Raw genomic sequence first — 22,145 nt, forward strand, 5'->3', positions numbered from 1 at the left:
AGTACACTGTTATAGTTATTACAATGTAAAAATGTTTTCAGTTAGCAAATTTCATCCTTACACGTTAAAATGGTGATATAAATTAAATCGCCAGAATACAACTCAACGTCGCATTACTTTGAATAAATACCAAGGAAAATAAGCGACGAACTTGGTCATCCCAAGTCACGATCCCAAACGTGATACTGCTTACGCCTGTGTGCTGCTGGAGATTCATTCCCCACTTTCTTGCTTCAACAGTCGGGAAACTTGCGCAGCAGCCGATTCCAACGTAGGTAGGTAGTCGCTTCGTCATGGTCTTAGTCGTCGACGGCATCGTCGTAGTCATAGTGATCGCGTATACACACGAGACCAGTAGAACCACGACGGATGGTCCGTCTCTGTCCCGCAAGCAGCCGCGGCAACCGGGCTTTGCATGTATTGCCCGGTCGGTGTATGCAAAGCTTGCCACTTCGCTATAAAATCCCAGCACCCCGATGAGTTCACTTTTGTTTTCATTCGAGTGTCTGCCTATCTAGATAAGGAAAAGAGCGTCTCCGGAGCTCTAAAGTAAAGTTGCATTTTTCGTGGTTCAGCTCTTTGTGCTACAGTGCCGAACGAAGTGAACCCCACAAGGTAAGGACAAGATGGCACCATGGCCATTTAAAGGATATAATCTCGGCGGAGGATTCGTGATTTGCTCGTTGGCAAACAGTCAAATTAATTCTGGAGTGAACGCTAAAGTGATGTTATCTTATGTGAGAATGTTTTATGGACTTTATGTGAAATGGACTTTTTTTGCGAACAGTGCTTTTCTGTGATAAACCGTTGAAATGTTTGTCATGCAAATATGCCCAGGCACGAACCTAGCATATTAAATATATTTCTGCAAATAGCAACCAAAAGCAGTGCCCAATATGCCCGTAAGCGACAATTATTATGCAACATACAACCCAGTCGTGGATTATTCAACAAATCACCCAATCGATCCACATAGGTTGATGGGAAAGGAGCACAACTTGGGTCACCGGAAAAAAAACACAGAACAACGCGCGCTATTCAGCACGGCACACACGGAGCGGATGGGACGGCAGTTGAATGTGATTTCTTTTTTATAGACAAAATGTGAAAATGCACTTTTTTTTAAAATTGGACATTGTTGAATAACTTCATCATTATCTAACCACCAGGAAATGTACAGGTTTAGAACAGATCGCTCGATCTAAACAGGATCTGCTGATGATGTAACAATCTTCCCCTTCTTGGAATCAATGATTGACTGGTTGTGTGGAAAATACTGGCTGTGTGCTAAGTGATAGTTTTAGATGTGCTAATGAGAGTGAACTTTAACTGTTTGGAGCAATTTGAGCAAGTTATTAGCACCTAAAATTGCCTAAATTTTATCAGATATAGCGATACGGTGGCGATGATGAAAGTGAAAAAAAAACAACCGTTTCTGAGTAGTTGGCCTTCATCTTGGTATCGTACTAATTGGTTTACCTCTGTAACAGTACGTGTCGGTGTGTCATCAATGATTATCGATTAATCTGCAGCCGTAGTTTAATGCATTACACAATCGATACATAGAACGCAGAAAAAATCTGTTCATGAATTCATAAAAAATCGAGTTCGTAAAGTTAACCGTTTATGAAAATCGTGATCAAGTTTCTGAAATCATGAATAATGAACATCATACTCATGAAACTTTTTTGTGTTTTCACAAAACTAATTCACGCCTTGAAAATATATGGCGTTACATACGAACATTTGGTTGCGATTATGACTATAACTGTTTTTACTGTATTTTGAAATTAGTCATCACGATGTGAATTCCTGAATGAATATAGGAAAAAATAAGTGGAACTCAGCAGCACTATCTTGAACCTTGAACATATTTCGTGTTATGATTATATTTCTAAAAGATTACATACCCTACAATTTCAGTTTTATTACTCAAAAAGCCATGAGTGAACACTATATGGGATATGCACTTGAACTATATGCAATAGTTTTTTTCAGTTTTTTTGACCCAGTGCTACAAATATAATCCCATAGCTATATTCACAGAAAGAGTCGAGAATCCATTTATACGGCAATTATGTTTTCTGGTTCTGCTCAACTTCTAAACGTTATCAGTACACAATTACGGACGTGATGCAGCTGTATGTAGGTCACTTACTTGAGATTTAGTTTAATTTTCACTATTGATAGTTGTTCTACCTCCTCAACTGTAGGTGTGGTAGAAATTTGCTTAATGTCAACCGAAATATCACCTTTTCCCGTAGTACCGTCGCTTTCATTTTCCATTTTACTGCGAATCGAAGGTAAACGGTACTTATACTATTTGTGCAATGGATAAGAAACAAAGCGATAGTTGAAATTGATAGATTGATTCTATGATAGCTATAGCAAGGCGAAGCTAATATTCTGATGTGTGCAAGATGAGTAGGTTGACTTGAAATAATGAGATTTGATGAAATGCTTGACATAGTCACCAAAACTTCGGTAGAAAAATTTCCTTATGTCCAGAACTGCTCATCCAGGGTATGGATTATGGACTACGTCTTTTTCAGGACTCAATCGCTTTTCAGAAATAATTTAGCATAGAGAAATATTTAATTCTTCTAACATGTCTGGGTTCTCCCAGAAAGACCGTGTGCCAAATAGTTAAAAAAACGTAAACGGGGAACTTCTACACCCGAAAATCAAATTGATTATAGAAGCTCATTCGCTATTTTATCCAAATGTGAAGCTGAAAAAAATAGTTGATGATCTCCGACTTCAGATCCTTTCGTACAGAGCCTTCTACATTCTTTCCGGTAGTGAAAGCCTCTTTTCAGACTGGCCACAAACGACTTCACCTGCATCTCAAGGAGAATTTATATGAATTTTATTCATATGATTTCAAGGCGGTCTATTTGGCTTGCATGGCTGTCTTGAAAAGGACACCACAAGGTCAAAGTTTGGATGAAATATCCAACGAATTGTAAAACTTACTGGGCTTTACCCTTTCACAAATTATTCTCATGAAGAGAAAGGCTAACGGCACTAAGACGCGACCTTGCTCTGGAATTATCCAGGAGCTCTATTTAATTCGTTTTAAACGTACATAATGAGGTTAATAATCTGAAAATATTAGAAAATGCACACTATATGTTCCACGCTCAGATAAAATGGGAACATTATAGATGACATGGGGGCAGCTTTCAAAATCTGGCCCACTGTCGTAGATACCAAGGCTAAAAATTGTCATTTAGATACCAAATGTATGATTTGTGGTAATAACTCGCACACAAAGGACACTTGTCCAGTGAAAGAAACTATAGAATGTTTCAAATGCGCTAATTGCCGTGGAAACCATAAATAAAATTTCTGGGCATGCCCTATTCGAGAAAACATTTTAATTTCTCGTGCAAAGCAATAAAGGCAGAAAATTAAAAATTTATCTACTTCTTTAGGTACCTTTTAACAAAACATGTCTAAGCGTCTTCAGTCAATTCAAAACGGAACTTGTCTATCTATTCAATCTACCTATACAAGTTTCTTCTGTCTCAGTTACACCAACTTATAATGGTCCATCACCTTATGGCAGGTCACGCGGCTGCTTCCTTTGCTCCAATCGATCTAAGTAGCATTACGGAAGAAAATGTGAAGTTTTTGCAGCAATGTTTCAGTTGATGACTGCAATGCTGAATTCTACCACCATGTTTGAATCTTTTCAAACTGGATGCGAATTGTCATGAGTTTAGTTATGGTTTTGGATGTTCATTTACCTTTTTAAAATTTGAATGTTCGCTCACTAAACATATGCGAAGATGAATTTTTCAACTTCTTGGTGAATTGTCATGAGTTTAATTATGGTTTTGGATGTTCATTTACCTTTTTAAAATTTGAATGTTCGTTCACTAAACACATGCGAAGATGAATTTTTCAACTTCTTGGTGGTATATAGGGTGACCATTAGACTGCCCAGAAAAAATGATGAATTTTTGAAAACTCGATCAGCCCACCCCTGAGTCGATTCCTAGTCCCGCCAGGAATATTTGCTCCAAATTTGAAGCAAATCGGACAAGTTTAGCTATCGGACCAACATGCCTGAAGTTTGTATGGGATTTTCCCTCAATTACATGGAGAAAAATCCCATACAAACTCTAGGCACGCTGGTTCGGTAGCTAGACTTGTCCAATTTGCTTCAAATTTGGCCCAAATACTCCTGATGGGACTGGGAATCGCTTCAGGGGTGAGCCGGTGGGGGAAATTTTGTTTTCTTGTCATTCTAGTGACTATATCGGGCGAGTAAAAACTTAGGACAGTCAAAAAAGAACTGCCTCTTCCCGTCACTTATCAATCGACTGCGCCTTCTCCATAGGTTTTCCTCGGTTCAAAAGTTCTGTGGCCAGGTAGGTAGAGCTTCGGCAGTAAAAAAGTTCTGGGGGTCTGCCAGCCAGAGCTCTGCCAGAAAGTCTTTCATGAGAATTCCAAAACCGAGTTTTTTTTTCTGTATATACAAACACGCAGCTCTTGCTACACCACCATCAACGAAGGTTTCATGATGTTGTCAAAAAATTCTTCTTCCCGAAATGAGCTCACGAGACGAATTATTTTAAGATCATCTGTGCAGGACCGATAAGAAGTTTTTAGCACGTGATTGAAGTAATGCAGAAACATCAACGGTCGCAAATAGCTTCCCTGGGCTATTTCCGGATATTATAAAAATAAGTATCCGGCAATCTTCAATGACAATCATAATCCTTCGATCTGAGAGCTAGCATCGAAACAGCTGCAAAAACAACCGTTGATTATTATTTTCTCCATTTTTTCGACTGTTATATGAAAAACGGCGAACAGGTTGATGCAAATAATATGAGTTAGAGCGCGACACTTCCTGTTATGTGCTGCACCCGACAGGTTAGTCGCTGATCAGTTTCCAGGCGTGAAGTCATGTTAACCGTGGATTAAGTACTGCTTGCATGAACCCTGAAGTAGTTGCATGATCACCAGCTCCAAAGAGCGCTCAATGAAATTACTCCACGATAGTTATTGATGTTTCACCATTTTCCTTCTTATGGATTAGAAACATGTTCGCGGAGTTCCAGTGAAACGAAAAATGCCACCGACAAGAGATCTCAAGCAGAAACGAAGTTCCAGTGAAACGAAAAATGCCACCGACAAGAGATCTCAAGCAGAAACGAAGTCACCAACACATCAACGTATCTTCTCAGAGGCAGCAAAGGGAAATTTTAGATCCCAGATTGGATGATGATTTGAGGGGGTTTCCTCATTAGTCAGCTTCAAAAAATAGATTTTGCTGCTTTAATCGTTGTTGGCCATTCTTTATTTTATATTTCGATTATTGAGGTTTTAACCTTTACGAGTTTGCCTCCTTTTTCGAGTTAGACAAATCTCTAACCCTATGTGCGGGTGTGGGAATCGAATCTAGATGAGCTGCGTACAATCGGCAATCGATTTACCATTTACGCCATGCCCGTTCCTCTTGTTCGTAGATTCAACCATGCATTTATCACAAGAAGAGCTGTGTTGCAAAGCGTTTTGATGTTTGTGTTTGTAGTTTTTCGAAGTAACTAAAACTCTTAGTTTGTGTTTTTTTTGTTGGAGATGAACCACTTCGACCAGTATTTAGATCTATTGTGGTATTAGTTTGTGTTAATTACTGATGATATTTTAACGAACTGGTGCTATAATTTGAATTTTAAAGAAAATGTGAAAATTTGAAAATGCTCGGGTTTGCGTCCGCTTGGGATTCGAGAAGCATTTAATTCTTGGGATATTCTATAGACTAAAACAATGTTTTAGCTTATACGCGTCGTTACTGGTAACATCGAAGATTTTCCGGTTCCGTTTAAACAAAATAACAGTTTAGTTTTTTCCTTGAAAATTTCAGCCGGTTTGATTATTAGATAAAAGCAACATTAACTGAAAACGAAGTTCCAAGTTACTGAAGATGCATCAACAACAATATGAAACTGATGTTAAGATAGGTACTGCTAAGTTATTACTGCTTCCAGGATAGGCATTAAACTTAAAACTTTAAATCAAAAACATGTCGCGTTTGAGGCCGTACCAATAGTCCGTATAGTAATGTATCAGTAAAGAGCTGTTGAACTTCATGACATTCGACTTCAGCATTCGAATACATCCTATCTTTAATACCTATGACTGGAACGCTGACTTGTATGGTCAATATGCCTAGCTATAATTTACCCAAACCAAACTTGAAGCATGCTCATTTCAAGGTGTGGGGCCTCCCGTTCCAAACCAGTTACATACTAACACGACCCCGTAGCGATGCTCCTCATTTTTGAAGTTGAGCTTGTGAATTGGAAGCTTGCCGCATTGGCGAACGACAAATGTACGAAGCAGATTTAAACTTAGCACACGATCACTGATTGGGTAGAAGAAAACCGTAGAGGCTAAATTTGACATCGGTGTGGCTATTTCTTCGATCGTGGATTTTCAAGAAGCAATCCTACAATCACAGTCTGCCTTACTACAATGTTAGGGAATGGCATTTCAAGGACCCAGTGTGTCTACCACGCGACAGAAATAAGTAGTGACATAAAACATAGATATATGTATATAGATAGAAATAAGAAAACACCGCAGCTGAGAGTAGTTTCGTGATTTGAGACATCCGATTCGAATAGTTGTGACAAACTAATGTTTATTTAAGAATGTGGTAACTTTCAATTCAAATAAATCGTAGAAAGATATATTATTCGACAATCGTTGTGTTGGTTGCGCATAATGTTATCTTTCAATGCAGAAACTATTGATCGTTTAACAACAAAAACCATCGAGCAACTTAACATAATGAAAGAAATCGTATGGAGTTAGATCGCATTATCTTGAAGCTTGAATTTATTGGGCAATTTTACTAAATAATGTCACAAAATTGCTCTTTGAGTAAATGCGTTAGTTACGGACACCGTATTGTATGCCATGTAAATTTGAAAATGAATCACCAGTTAAGATGTTTCATTAACACTATCGCCATTGACAGCCACATCACTTCAGCAATCAGAATATATTGGCTCAAATGGCACGTTCGCCGTATGTAGTCGGGGATTTGATTCCCGATTCTACATCACTTCCTGAATTTGAATGCAAGACGATCCGTTGATTTCGCCAACGCTCAACACACATAAACGGTGTCTCGTTCTGGGTGCAATAGAGTTCCTAACATCGTATGGAAGCCCCGCCAATTCACTTGTTGATAAAGCCATTGAGCCAAGCATAAGCTCCATCGCTGAACTTCTTTTGTTATTTTTTTACTTCGGATCATTTTTCAATCATGCATGTTTGCTTGATAAAATGTTAAGATTTACTGAAAACAATGAAGTCAAGTCATTCGTTTTTACTGGAAAATTTTAAGCTTTTTAACCCTTTCATGCCCAACTTTTTTCTAGTGTATGTAGGGTTTCAAAACTATTTTTCCTTGACAACTGTGTGGTCAAGAAACACGAAAAGCTTTTTTTTTCATAAAGATTGGTGCTTTTCTCGCATTGCTAGAAGCTGCTCATTTTTGCCTTCCAATGCTCGATACAATTTTCCTAGAATATTTACAATAGTCCACTTGCGTGGAAAACGTAGCCAAAGACAGTCTAAATTGATAAGATTTATCAGTTTTCAATAATATTGCAAGATATCGAAGATATATGAAAAATTCATTTTCCGTCGTCAAGGTAAACTGTCCCTGACAGCACTGCTCCACCGGAATCCAGTCAGACTAATTACAATAACTTCAGTTCTAGAGCTGATCCTTATAAGTGTTAATACTCAAATGAAAGGCAATAGTCATATTTATAAGCCTTACTTGTTTTTGTGAACAAATCTTACCACAATCAACAGTTGTTGTCCACAAACAACATGGGCATGAATGGGTTAAAACACCAGGTACTAAACAATTTAAATTCATAAGTCCAGCTGATAGAATAGTAGTATCTGCGGTGAAATCTAAATATTGTCAAAGGTATACAGTCTCCAACAGTAATATAATAGTAGTACTATTCTAACTTTGAACTATAAGTATAGTAGTTATTAAATAGTAAAGCCAGCAAAATAGCTTACCTTTTATTACCGATCAATGCTAGAACGTGAAATGTTGCATGGTGGAATCCTATATGTCCAATTTTCTATCTCGTTGAGTCTCAAGCTTTCACAACCGAAAACCTCAAGCTTCACCTCTGATTGATCATCGACTGTCGTTAGTCTCACCGGTAAGGATCGCTAATGCACCATGAAATAGCATATGTTGCCATCGTCTGACTGCTCCATGAGCAATTGATGATTTTACACTTGAACCGCTTTTCTCGTGAAGGGGACAAGAAAAAGTAACGGTCGCTTCTTAACCACACGACTTACTGTTGGGATCAACTCCAGCTCCACTCAAAAAATTACAACAGTCATGTGGTTGAGTTGGTTTTTTTTTCAATATTCCGCTCAGAGTCACTTTTAAGTATGAAATCACGCAACCTGCTGAATGAAAAATATTAAAAATAGATCCTCTCGAATGCATTCCCGCGTGTGTAGCAGCTTCTCACGAGTGACGGTCGCTTTGAAGAAGGCGAAAACTGAAAGTGATTGTTGCCTCTTCGTGTCAACATAAGCACGGTTAAGTTGGTTCGGGCCAAAATTCGAAGGAAGCATGATCCACATTCATTAGCCCTAGCTTAGATAAGCTAGTATGACTAGATTGGTACAGCTTTCTGAGACAGCCGTTGGCTTTCGGCTTAAGACGATCGTTTTTCGACCGCATTCCGTTTGCTCCTGCAATCAAAGAATATCTTTCTTGCAATCAAAGAGTTTATTGTCAGTTTGGTTCGTTTCGGTCGATTTTGATTGGTACAAACAACGGGAAAGGCTATCTTTGTCAGGTGCGTACTCCCTACTTCAGTACAATAAATCCAATCATCTTCTAAATTGAAAATTTAACCCTTAGATGCTAAATTTATTTCTTGGCCTTATACGTAACACAAAAACTAGATTTGTCAAAAAGGTGCTTCCTTCGCTGTGCTAGAAACAATTCAATTAAAATCACAATTACTGGTCTCCTATAACATCTTTATACTAGCAAATTAAACAAAAAAGTTGTTGAAACCAATCTAAATTATGATTTCTTAGTATTTAATAATAATAATAACTTAAGACTACGAAGATATTCATCAGTTTATTTTACTTTGGCTGAAATTTTGCCTGGCAACACTGCTAAAGCGGAATCCAATTCCAAACGCAACAAAGTCAATTCTATGGATTGTATTTGGAGCTGGTAGTGAGCAAAACTTACAAATAAATCTGGTATTAATTGTTTACAAATACTATTTATAAACAACATGAGAATGAAGGAGTTACCACGAATACAAATTAGAGAAATAATCGCTTTGATTCAATTCAATAAATCTCTTTATCACTAAAATCCAACTCGTTTAAGAGTTCAAAACAGGATACGTAGCAATCAGAAATTGGATCGTGCCTTCAGCGGAGGTTTCCATTCGGCCTTACCCCGCTTTCTCATTTCTGAAGAAAGAGCAAAAATAAAAGGTTTAGCATTGGTGTTTGCTGATTCGAAATTCATCGCATGCTTCGGTAGCGCAGATTGCCCTCCAAATGAATTATCAACCACTCCTGCATTTAAGACTTTTTTGTGGTATCCAACGGGGAAACTGATCGAAATGTTGGTAGAAGCGAAAGCAATTATGTGAAAAAAAATTCCTCCAGAGGCGAGATTGGAACCCGTAACCTTCGTGACTCCGACCCAATGCACTCCTGCATAATTTCACATAAATGCTTTCACACAATTTCGATCAGTTTCACAGAACACTGAATGGTCGTCCATACGACAGCCGCGACCGGATTATGGTAGGCCTCCCTTGCTGTTGCAAACGAATCTCTGACACAATGAATGTGTATTTCTTTGCAAATCGTGGAGTTCAAACGATTTGTAGTATTTGGCATCTTCTAGTTGTTGGAGAGCGAGTCCTGGAGTTTGAAGATCGATAATAATTGGAATATTGTAAATTTATCTCCATGATCAACAAACAGAGTTAAAAATATTCAAATTCATTGAATGAAAATTGATTATATTCAGCCGCATTCATTTTCAATATTCAGTGACGCAGCTGAAAACTTCAAACGAACAAACCGCCCATTCATCCATGCAGATTTTCATTCGGCTCCGATTATTACACGAAACGACGGTGCAGTAACGAATTAAAGGCATCAAAGTAGGCCATGACACAATGTAAGCGATGATGATTGTTGTTTCATATGCTTTATCGGCATTTGAAAACATTTTCCTAGATAATTAGTGTAATGAATATATTGTACGATATTCAACTGAATGAATAAGATGGATAGTTGAATGAATATTTTTTTCTATTCACCGCGAGTCGCAACAGGTTCATTTTCAGCCGTCAAAAAAGAACTTCGATTATTTTTAACTCTGTCAACAAATAACAATGATAAATCTATCCTTCCACAGCTTTAGTTCACGAACCGTATTTCAAAACCGGAAATTTCTTTTTCAAAAAGATGCCAAGCTCCGTCTTCGTTGCTTTCAACAATCAATGCATTACAAATACACGTAAAATGCCTCGTGCTTTGATATTTGCGAATAGTGCTATTAGTGCATATCTTATATCCGCGGTATTCGTGCTGTCACAGTCAACCTGACTGTTGCCGTCTAATGAATCGCCTTCTGGTGATTTTTTCAAATATATTAGTATGTAAAAATCGGATATAAACTTCTAGAATATAAATAGGACTCGGGCTCTCCTCTGCAAGAGTCGGATAAAAAAGCCTTCATTACAAAAACCGCAAAAATGTATCCGACTCGTACAAAATAGTTTTGTTAAGCCGGTTTTTTGGTCCTAAATGTCACGATATATTTATATGTGCCGGTTCCTACAATGGAGACTCATCCTTTCCGAGTTTTGCGGTTGAGAACTTTTTAAGCGAATCTTTTACTAAAACAACTCTGACCGATTTTCACGCTTGCAGTTTATTTCTAATTTTTATACTCTAACTAGCTAATTCCCATCGCGCGTTACTGCGACTTTTAACGAAACAGGAGGAAAAGACAATTTAGTCTAACAGATGCCTTTTTTAAATTTTTTGTAATATGTCAATAAAGTCAAAGAATGAAAATACAAGGTGTAATTTTAAATGTCCAAAAACTTTTCTAACGGTCATCAATTTTGAAGGCTTAACAACTTCGAAAAAGCTTTCCAAAATAGTTTTTAAAAATGACATTATCAATAACCTTGCTCAAGACACCAAATCTCTTTTTTTTACAATGGAGAAGACCTTTACGTCCTAGCCCAGTACACGTGCTATTGGTAGGGTCCAATCTACCGCACGGGGTGCACTGGGGGCGTGTCAGGCTCGAATGGTGACGCTGCCATTAATACCGACTAAACTCCATTGGGCTCCGCCATCATTTCTCCCAGGAACTACCTCTCGGTATTACTTCTGGGGGGATGGCTGTACTAGATGTACTCATTCACTCTCACTCACGCGTTCATACGTCCTGTATGAGGCTTACTTGGGTGCTCATTCTATCGCACCTTGATTCACTCTCAAACACTCCCACATGAGGCTGACTTTTGTGCTCACCTTTTTCGTTCCTTGCTAGGCTGACTTGTGTGCTCGCCTTACTCATTCCTTGCTAGGCTTACTTTTGTGCTCGCCCCACCCATACCATGTGAGGCTGACTTGGGTGCTCACCCTATCACCTGATTCACTCTCGATCGTGCCACTCTATTGTACCTCTGTCACTCCCCCTGGCATCCCATGTGCGACATTTTTCTTAGGCCCCACTTCTGACATACCATGCGAGGCTGACTTGTGTGCTCACCTTTTTCATTCTTTGCTAGGCTTACTTTTGTGCTAGCCTCTACCATACCATGTGAGGCTAACTTTTGTGCTCAACCTTAACATGCCGTGTGAGACTGATTTGGATGCTCACCCTTTCACTCCTCTGCCACGCCATGAGGCATTGATAGCTAAGTCCCACCATACTACGCTACGACCCTCCCGTCTTGGCATGAGGCAGTCCACTTATATGCCTATACACTCACTCTTCTGTCTTGCTTCGGGGTGGCTGGGTTTACCCCTTACGCGATTGCCAGTCGCTGCCCCAAACCTGCCTCGGCATGAACAGACCATTCACTCCCTTTTTTTGCGCTTGGCCTTTTTCGCTCCAGCTAACCAATCACTAGTTAGCCGTGCCCGTCGCCTGTTGCTCGGTTCGCCAGATTACCTGTAGCCTACAGGCAATCTGGATGGTAGCAGCCGAGACTGCGTTCCACTTCTCCACCGATTGACACATCCGCTGAATAAGGGTATCAGGGGTTATGTCCCAGCCACAGACTTCAAGCATTGCTCTTCTCTCGACGTCGAACCGGTGACATACGAACAGTATGTGTTCGGCAGTTTCGTCTACACCTGGGCAGTCCGGGCAGACTGGGACCTCCGCGTGCCCGAACCTGTAGAGGTACTGTCGGAAACAGCCATGGCCTGACAGGAATTGTGTCAGGTGGAAGTGAACTTACCCATGGGGTCTTCCCACCCAGCTCGATATGCTAGGTATCAGCCGGTGGGTCCACCTACCTTTCGAGGAGTTGTCCCACTCACGCTGCCATCTGGCGACCGAGGTCACCCTGGTGCGCTCGCAGGCTCCCCTATTTCCACGTAGCTCGAAGCACTCCTCATCTTCCCGAATGACCAGCCCGACTGGCATCATGCTCGCTATCACGCAGGATGCATCGTGTGATACCGTGCGGTAGGCAGATATCACTCTGAGGCACATCACGCGGTAGGCGCTCTCCAGGTTCTGTAGGTAACTGGTTACCCTCAGTGCTCTTCACCATGACGGACCGCCGTACCTGAGGATAGATACGGCAACGCCTGCCAGTAACCTACGTCTACTGGCGCACACCTTTGAGCTGTTGGACATCATTCTCGATAGAGCCGCAACAGCAGTCGACGCTCTCTTGCATGTATAGTCGACATGGCTGCCGAAGGTCAGCTTATCGTCTATAATGACTCCGAGAGACTTCAGACTTCGCTGTGAAGTGATCGCGACTTCTCCCACATGGATAACTGCATGTTGTGCCGACTTGCGGTTGTTGACGATAACTACCTCCGACTTATGATGAGCGAGCTCCAGGCCTCTCGCGCTCATCCATTCCTCCACCGTGCTGATCGCGTGTTCTTCGGTTAGTTCTACCTCAGGAATTGACTCCCCGTAGACCTCCAAGGTTACATCGTCCGCAAAGCCAACGATCTTGACCCCAGGAGGGAACTTCAGTCTCAGAACCCCGTCATACATGAGGTTCCATAGCACCGGGCCTAGAATCGAGCCCTGCGGGACTCCGGCGGTAATCGGAACCCTTTTCTGACCGGCATCGTTCTCGTATAGCAGTACGCGGTTCTGAAAGTAACTTTCCAGGATCCGGTACAGACCCACCGGTAGGCTAAGCCGGTGTAACGAGAGCGCGATGGCATCCCAGCTTGCGCTGTTGAATGCGTTCTTCACGTCGCTATCTCGGCAGTATTTATCACTGAGTTGAGAGCGTCCACTGTGGACTTACCCTTCCGAAAGCAAAACTGGTTGCTTGGCAGACCGTCCGTACCTTCCGCGTACGGGGTTAGCCTGTTGAGGATGATCCTCTCAAGCAGTTTGCCAGTCGTGTCGATCAGACAGATTGGTCTGTACGCCGATGGGTCGCCTGGCGGCTTCCCGGGCTTCGGCAACAGCACCAATTTCTGCCTTTTCCATCTATCGGGGAAACGGCACTCGTCAAGGCATCTCTGCATAGCTAGCCTGAACATGTTCGGGTTCGCTATGATCGCTGCCTTGAGAGCGTTGTTTGGAACTCCATCCGGCCCTGGAGCTTTGTTCATTGCTAGGGATTTAGCCACTGCGAGTAGTTCTTCATTCGTCACTGGAGCCACCATTTCGGCCGTGCCCGCACTGTCTCGTAGTGCAAGTGGCCAGGGGCTTGTGGCTCGAGACGGGAAGAGTACTTCGATAATCGTTGCCAACCGGTCCGGAGACCGTTCTGAGGGTGAGGAGCCCCTTTTGGTCTTGGCCATCACAATCCTGTAGGCGTCACCCCACGGATTCGCGTTGGCACTCTCACACAGGTTGTCGAAACACGCTCTCTTGCTGTTTTAATGGCCTTGTTAAGGGCCAATTTCGCAGCTCGAAACACTTCACGGCGGTTCTCTCTTGCATCCTCGGTGCGAGCTCTTTGCATCCTACGTCTAGCACTGAGACAGGCTGACCGTAGAGTGGCGCCGCACGCGCGTGGTAGAACAGCTACCAGCGCATCCCCGCTTAGACTGTCGGTATTGGCCTCCAGTCCCAGGGCCGCGGTGAAAGCTTCGCTGTCGAAGTGATTGGACTTCCACCCGCGTACCTGACAGGGATCTCCCGCCCTCGGATGCTGCACACCATAGTTGATCCTAAAGCGGATTGCTAAATGATCGCTAATCTCTTAATTTGGTGTCTTGAGCAAGGTTATTGATAATGTCATCTTTAAAAACTTTGTAGAAAATATGAAGGCTACATAAATGCAATATATCGATATACAAAACAATATTTTTTTTCTAAAAGCCAGTTTTTTCAATAAAACTTTAGAGACTACCTTGAATAGAATGTGAATTTTATTATACACAGCAGAAGAGATTTATCAATTGCAGTAAGATCAGAACAACTCGTTTTAAAAGTTTTGTTTCACATATGGTCGGTGTTAAGTCAGATTGGGCTGAGTCGCAATCATATATAATGAGATAATCATAGCGCTGGATAAATAATTTATTCAGTTACATTCGGCATTTAGCTGATTTGAAATATATTACAATGAATTATAGCAAAAATTAATTTCTAATTATAATGTAAACGATGCTGCGATTCAAACTAGTTTTCCTCGAAATCAATACAATGTCACTTAGTCCGGTCTGACTTAACACCGACCATATAGTCTAATATATTTTTATATTCTGAGCACACGGTCTTCATTAAACTTAGATATGGAATGTCTTCAACAAAGTTTTTCTTTTCGTTTTGATTATATACGTATATTCGTATTCAACATTTTATTACACCATTCAAGTGAACACTCAAATATATACCTTTTATAGCCACTAATTTGAAATATTTTGAAATTTTATTATTTCCAATACCGCTTAAAGGCTATTTATATAATTGATTACACAACAAAAATGTGAAACGATGAACAGATCCTGACCACGCGGAAAAGTAATTTTTCATCATTTTCCTTCTATTTTCCACAGTATTGTTATCGTTGTAAATCACATTGAGGTTTTATGTCAACTCTACGCATTCTCAAAAAATACATTTTAGCAAAAGTTTAAAATTATTCAATTCTTCGGTGAGGAAGTTTGTTTTAAAGACAATCAAACTTCGCTTCCCATTCGAAGCATTGTCCCTAATCCATATTTCGGAACATCCCTTCGAAAAGAACTCATGATAATTTGACAACTATAGGACCACGGCTAAAAGTTCAGTTACATGATCCAATTCCCACTGTTTTCCGAAAATCCTCATGATTCCTAAAACAATACATTCTTAATATAGTGATCGGACAATATCCTTCAAAAAATTGTATTGTGCCATATTCAATTAAACTAGTCAACATCAATTTAAATTCATAAAACTCACATATCGAGCTAATTTAACAGTTCTCGTACGTGAGCCCTAATTAAACTTCCAAAAGGGCGTATGTTGAGCAAAATACAGAAAAATTCTTCCCGGGCGCTTACTTTTGTCGCACTTACTTTTGACAGTTGGATAACTCTTGTTTACTTTGGTGTGGTAATGTGTGCGTGTTCACTTCTTTTTAGGTGCATGTTTTCGTAAGTATAGTATAGCAACCAAAATAAAATAACGTCGGTTCACATACACATATTGCATTTATTTTTTGTTTATGGGACTGTCTATTGGTTCTACTCAATCGGATACTACCTTTTATCAGCCTTTGCATGCATAAATTTTTTTTACCAAAATTAAGAAATCAATTGTGGTAAAGAGAGAGAGTGTATACAATTACGAAGAAAGGTCTAATAGTACCAATTAAAATATACCTAACTCTCGGTGCTACAAAATAAAAAAAGATTTTCTCCTGACCTAATGTAGATTGTAGGCCTGGTAGAACCTATCTTTGACAAACAGATTTCAAATACTTCAACTGAGTTGGAACAAAGAAATCATTCCCTTCGTCAAGTATGGTTTATTGTATTGATTTCTGAAGTTAGCAAATTAATTAATCTTTTACATCTATGAATATTTTTCATAACATTTTTGCAAAAATGTTTATGTTAAGATAGTTTATTCCAAAATGGGTTGAATTGAGAATTGAATGAATCATCAAAATCGGCCGCTGAGATTGTAAAAAATCTATACATTAGCTGAATCTATTCTTTCTCGACTTCAGTCAGTAAATGAAAATTTGTATTATAACACTCACACAATCAATTGCGTTTCACTTATGTTGCAAGCTGTTTTGTTGCCTTCTAGAACACAATATAACTTACGAGCCGAAAAAATGGGATAAATCGAAGAAGAAGCTTTCGATTAATAACGTCTGAAAAAATACCTGATTTGCAAAATGAAATTAACTCAAATTACTCGTAAATGGGTAGACTTAAAACATCTTCGACGTGATTTTGGATACAAATCTTCATATAGCTATCAAAAATCACGGGAATATAATACGTTAATAACTAGGCTTTATTCAGAAAACTGAAAAAAAATTAAGAAGTCGATTCACAAATTCAGCTGATTGCCTTTATCATGAATATAGGTAACCTATGGAGACGGACGGTTGATAGTTCGGTACTTACTCGAAAACTAAGCCCGTGAAAGCTGGTTTCCTCAAACATCATTTGAAAACAGCAGTCACTTGAAATGGTGGAAGTTTACTCGCAGTTGAAACCAATTCCTTAGTTAACTGATCTTTGGATGACAAAAAGATGCTGAACGATTATAGCGTTATAGTAATTTGAGAAGCAATAATAACTGTAACTAGTTGAATGTCATTACCCTTGTTGAACGAACATATACCTCTCGCAAAGACTCTCAAGTCAATGTCATCAGATACGAATTGACACATGTAAAACCAGCACTCAATTTTCAGTTCACCTCCGATCTTGGTGCGAGTTTCTTTGGATATTATCCGGTAAGCAGCCCACATCAATTCCCCCTTTACTTCTCCCCCACTCCAGCCAATTAAGCTCAACAATCAAAGTAATTTTCAATTACTCCAGCGCTGTATCAAGATCCGCCACCGCGCGTCGATCTCACCACAATGCAGTATCTTTTTTATACTCCATGCGAGAACCACTGACTGAAACCGGTAACGAAGATGCACAAAGCCTCATTTATCGATCATCGCCGTGCCACCAGTACCACAGCATTGTTCCCGACACAGATGCCGCCCACGCGGGAATCGGTGATCTTCACCGGCCGAGATCATGTCAAAGATCGTCTACAGGCAAGTGCACATCTGAACATCTGAAGGTGCCTACAGCCCTTTGTATGGATGTGGATAAGCTCACTTCAGAACACCAGATTATCATCGCCATCATTGTTCTACGCGTCGCCGACATGGTAGTCGTAGCCGTAGTCGTCGTTGCCGTTGTCTATGTCTGCGAGGTTGAAGCTAATGATTATTGCTATTTTATTATCGGTGACGTGGCTTTAACCGGCTGAAGGATACAATTTTCACAAGGCGTCTGTCAGCACCACGAATGTGATAATTAGTTCCCACTGCAGTGATGAAAGGTAAATTGTGCCGTAATTTATTTCGCACCCATCAAAACTGTCATTCTGGGAATCATTCGTGCGATCATTAGGGACCTCCCGCCATTGCTTGATGCCACTCCAAAGGTGCGCAAAATGTGGTACGTGTTCGAGGGATTTCAATAATGCCCGAAGCTTATAGGCCTTTTATGGAAAACTGAGATAGAGCTGAATCTTTTTTGGAGTTTACATTGCCATCCGATAGAAGGAACCTGTTTTACGCTCAACAACACGTTGTAGGAATTAAAAATGCCATGTGATGAGCTACCATTCTTCCTCGCAGAACAGGATTTGGCGTATGCGATTATTTATTCTAATTTAGCCATTTAAATGAGAGAGGTGACTCGAAATGCTCAAATCACAACCAGTTTGGCAACGTGTCGAGGTAATCGCCTTTCTTAGTCTCTTAGAATTCAGTTTTTTTTTTCGTGAGTGATAATTTCAAGGCTTCTAGCGCATTGAATAGCTACCGGTTTTAATCGTTATTTATGAGATGCTTCCGTGTCTATGTCCATGTATTCTTGGCACTTTTTCAATATAAACAAATATTACTTCAAAGGGGTATCATTAAAATTTCTATAGATTACCAAATGTTACTTCAACTACCAAAATTTTAGCTTTTTTACATTTTAACACTTTTAGTGATAGTGAGTGGAATGCGTTCAAATTAGTATCAACATCTTTATAATAACCAAAGTGAAATAAACATTGGAAAACATTTTACCATTTAAGCCAACAAATTGCACAACAATGACACACACTTCTCTAACGGCTTCAAATACGTAGGTTGACAAAATGAATAGGACTTAATACTTTAAGTATATAGCAAAGTGACGTATCGCGTGGGTCGGCAGGTTTAATTCCTGTTTGGCGATTATTTTCTTCGGATTGCGATATTTTACAGTCGCTCATCTGTTTCAACAAAGTTGGAATCGCCGATGTGTCAACGACCCTAGTTCCTTACTATGTCAGAGTTTGATTTTATTGGCATTAGTGTAAGTTAGGAGTAGGATAGAGAACTTTGTGCGCTTAGCGGCATGGCGACTCAAACAATAACTCGTTATAGTTCTGAAGGTTGAATACGAAAAAAAAATTAAACGCAAAAAGAGATGTGTCGCTGCAATTTTTTGTTAAGTACTATTTTTTCAAAGCGCGTGATAAAGTAAAGGGTGTAACGATAACAAATCTGGTTGTACAAGAATGCGGGTGAATTGATCAATGTTTTACATTTCTTATAAAAGAAATGTATAGAATTCGCTCAATCTTTCAAGATTTTTTCCGAGGCCCGGGGGGGCCGAGTCTTATATACCAATCGACTCAGCTCGACGATTTGAGACAATGTCTGTCTGTCTCTCTCTCTCTCTCTCTCTCTCTCTCTCTCTCTCTCTCTCTCTCTCTCTCTCTCTCTCTCTCTCTCTCTCTCTCTCTCTCTCTCTCTCTCTCTCTCTCTCTCTCTCTCTCTCTCTCTCTCTCTGTGTGTGTGTGTGTGTGTGTGTGTGTGTGTGTGTGTGTGTGTGTGTCTGTGTGTATGTAACGGACAAACTCTCATTCGTGTTTCTCAGCAATGGATGAACCGATCTTATCCAAACTAATTTTAAATGAAAGAACTAACAAACAGTAAGAAAGCTATAAATTTGTTTTTGATTCTGATGTTTAGTTTCCAAGATATGAATGTTTGAATGTGTAAAAATGGCGTTTTTTGCAGTTTTCTAAATTATCTGCCGAAATTGACAACATAGATTACCAATTTATATATTTTTAGACAGCTTGTACGAATACCTTTCGAACAAGCTATAGCTTGTTGAAATCGGACTATTATCAAAAGAGATATTTAACATTAAATGCGGACGAAAGATTTTTATCATTTCCCATTGCCAGAAATATGACCAAAAACATGTAATCTATTATTAACGCAAAAACGGCTTATTTTAGGTCAATAATATATTCGAAGAATATAATGGAGGCAATACGCCTTTTCTTTTGGTATTGTGCTTTTGCTGATTAATCCCCCTATGAGTGAGATATTTTCACAAATTTTCTTGGAAGTGATTATATCGAAATGATGCCTTCAGCATATTTGTAGCTCTTACTTTTGCGAATAACTTTACTGAAGACTTCAAATATCTATTTTGAATACTTTAAAAGTTATGACTTGTTGTTTGTGGATTACCTTTTGTCGCCTATTTATTGTTCAATATTGTAATAATCCATTGAAATAAGCCAAACATTATTACGAATTTTGTATTTCATTTTTCTTTCTACAACCGCTAGAAATAATCACCAAACACTTCCAAATTGTCTGGAAGGAACTAGATAACTTATCAATGCTTATCAAAAAATGTTCATTTGTACGTACCTTCTGACTGCAAATTTTCTAACTTATAACCATCAGATCGATCTGAAACATATCGGAAAATGAAAGCGAAGTAAATAACTCCAAGCAACGGCGTAGCCAAGAGAAGTTCTTTTCAAATTGAGCTCGCTTTTGTAGAGATGTACTGTAATAAGGGTCTTTATTTAATAGAAAGCGAAGTTAAAATAGATTTAATGTCTATGAAACATAGAAATGCTCACCAAAAATGCATAAATTTCAACATTTGCTAAAAATATTTTTGCCTTTCTCATTCACTCTATAATTCGTCAATCTAATCCCCACCGGGAGGGCCAAGTGTCATATGCCAATCGACTCAGTTCGTCGAGATCGAAAAATGTCTGTGTGTATGTATGTGTGTGTATGTGTGTATGTGGAAAAAATGTGACCTCTGTTAATCAGAGCCCATGGTTGGATCGATTTGCACAAAGTTAGTCTCAAATGAAAGGTACAACCTTCCCATCGGATGCAATTGATTTTTTTATTGATTGGACTTCCGGTTCCGGAGTTACGAATTGAAGAGTGGAATCACACAGCAAATATAAACTGAAATGAAAAATTTTCAAAATCAAATTTGTATTTTTGATGCCATATGACTTTATAATGCATGAAACATTGAGATTTGATGTAAACTCGAAAAAATAATGTTTGACAAAAATTAATTTTATTGGACTTTGGTACATTTTTGCCTTTCTCATATAGAAAGGTTATGCAATCACTCTAAAAATCGTCATCACCGGCCCGGAGGGAGTATGCAGTGAGGGGTGGCTACTTTAAAATTAAAACTAGTTTAAAATTTCTAAACAAGTTGAAAATTTTCGGCAGGACCCGGACCTCCCGGATCTTACTATGTGATACTGAAACATCGTTTGAAACCAGCGGCGGTCAAGCGATGTTTCAGTATCACATAGTATCTCAAAATCGTGGCTGTCGATCCATTGTACGTATGTGCAAATCGTATTGAACATGTAATATTCATTTCCACCATTGTATTGAACATAATCAGCCATGGAATCGTAGTCTGAACAAATGAGAAAAGCACAATTGCACCACTAGGTGGATTAAAACAGATTTTTATTTTGAGAATGTGTCGAGTTGAGACGAAAACGCAATATGATTAATAACGAGGATAACACTTTCCGAATGTAGAGAGAATTTTATGAAAAATGACGATTTCCATTCGACTCTAGCAGGTCCTGATCGATTTTGATGAGAATTTGATTTTTGTTGTATGACCAATTATATGTATAGGTCAAATGTTCAAAAACAGTAATTTAAGGTCAAGATAGCATCATGTTGAAACCGCCAATTTCGGAGGTTTAGTATCTTTGATGAGTTTTACAAACGTTAAACAGCGCATCATTTGATAAAATAATTTTGACGGTATATCGTCCAAGAAGTATTTATGGTGAATTTTCTCATGTTAATATTCATGACTACAATAAAGTCTCAACAAATTCGCTAAAGACACGAACTCTGTTACAATTTTCTGAAAAAATAATTCTGCATAATTTTAAAACTTCAAAAATTACGGTTTCGGAATTATGCCGTTTGAACAGTATGATCGATTTTCACCAAACCCCCACCAAACCGAATTTCTGGCTACGCCGCTGACTTCAAGTAAGTAGAAACAAAGTCGTTCTACACTCGTTCACAAGAAACTTCTTCGAATACTGAATATCTATTATAATACATTGAAACCCCGATTTTTTGAGCCAAATATGAACATATGTTTGATGGGCTCTAGCAGACGAACAAGACTGAATTCGAGTATATCCTTTCTTGCGCATGTTTTCCTTATCATGAAGATAGAAATATGCAAAAATAAAAAGTTCTTCATAATCAGAAATAGTTATCAGACTACATCAAGGGACGGGAAGAATATTTTATCAGCTTCAGTTTGTTATAAAGAAAAAAAACTGCCCGATTTAGTCAATGTCCCCATTTTGT

The 22,145-nt window shown here is 39.3% G+C and overlaps 1 protein-coding gene across 1 annotated transcript in view; it reads left to right on the forward strand.

Annotated features, from left to right (window-relative positions):
* Positions 1–455: 455 nt before the first annotated feature.
* LOC131681925 (uncharacterized) overlaps positions 456–22,145 on the forward strand; it is a 55,693-nt gene continuing 34,003 nt past the window's right edge. Inside the window, exon 1 of the mRNA XM_058963026.1 lies at positions 456–615. The gene's annotated coding sequence lies outside the window, so the exon portion shown is untranslated. The remainder of the gene's footprint in view (positions 616–22,145) is intronic.

The sequence above is a fragment of the Topomyia yanbarensis genome, chromosome 2 (assembly GCF_030247195.1).
Source record: "Topomyia yanbarensis strain Yona2022 chromosome 2, ASM3024719v1, whole genome shotgun sequence".
Lineage (NCBI taxonomy): Eukaryota > Metazoa > Arthropoda > Insecta > Diptera > Culicidae > Topomyia > Topomyia yanbarensis.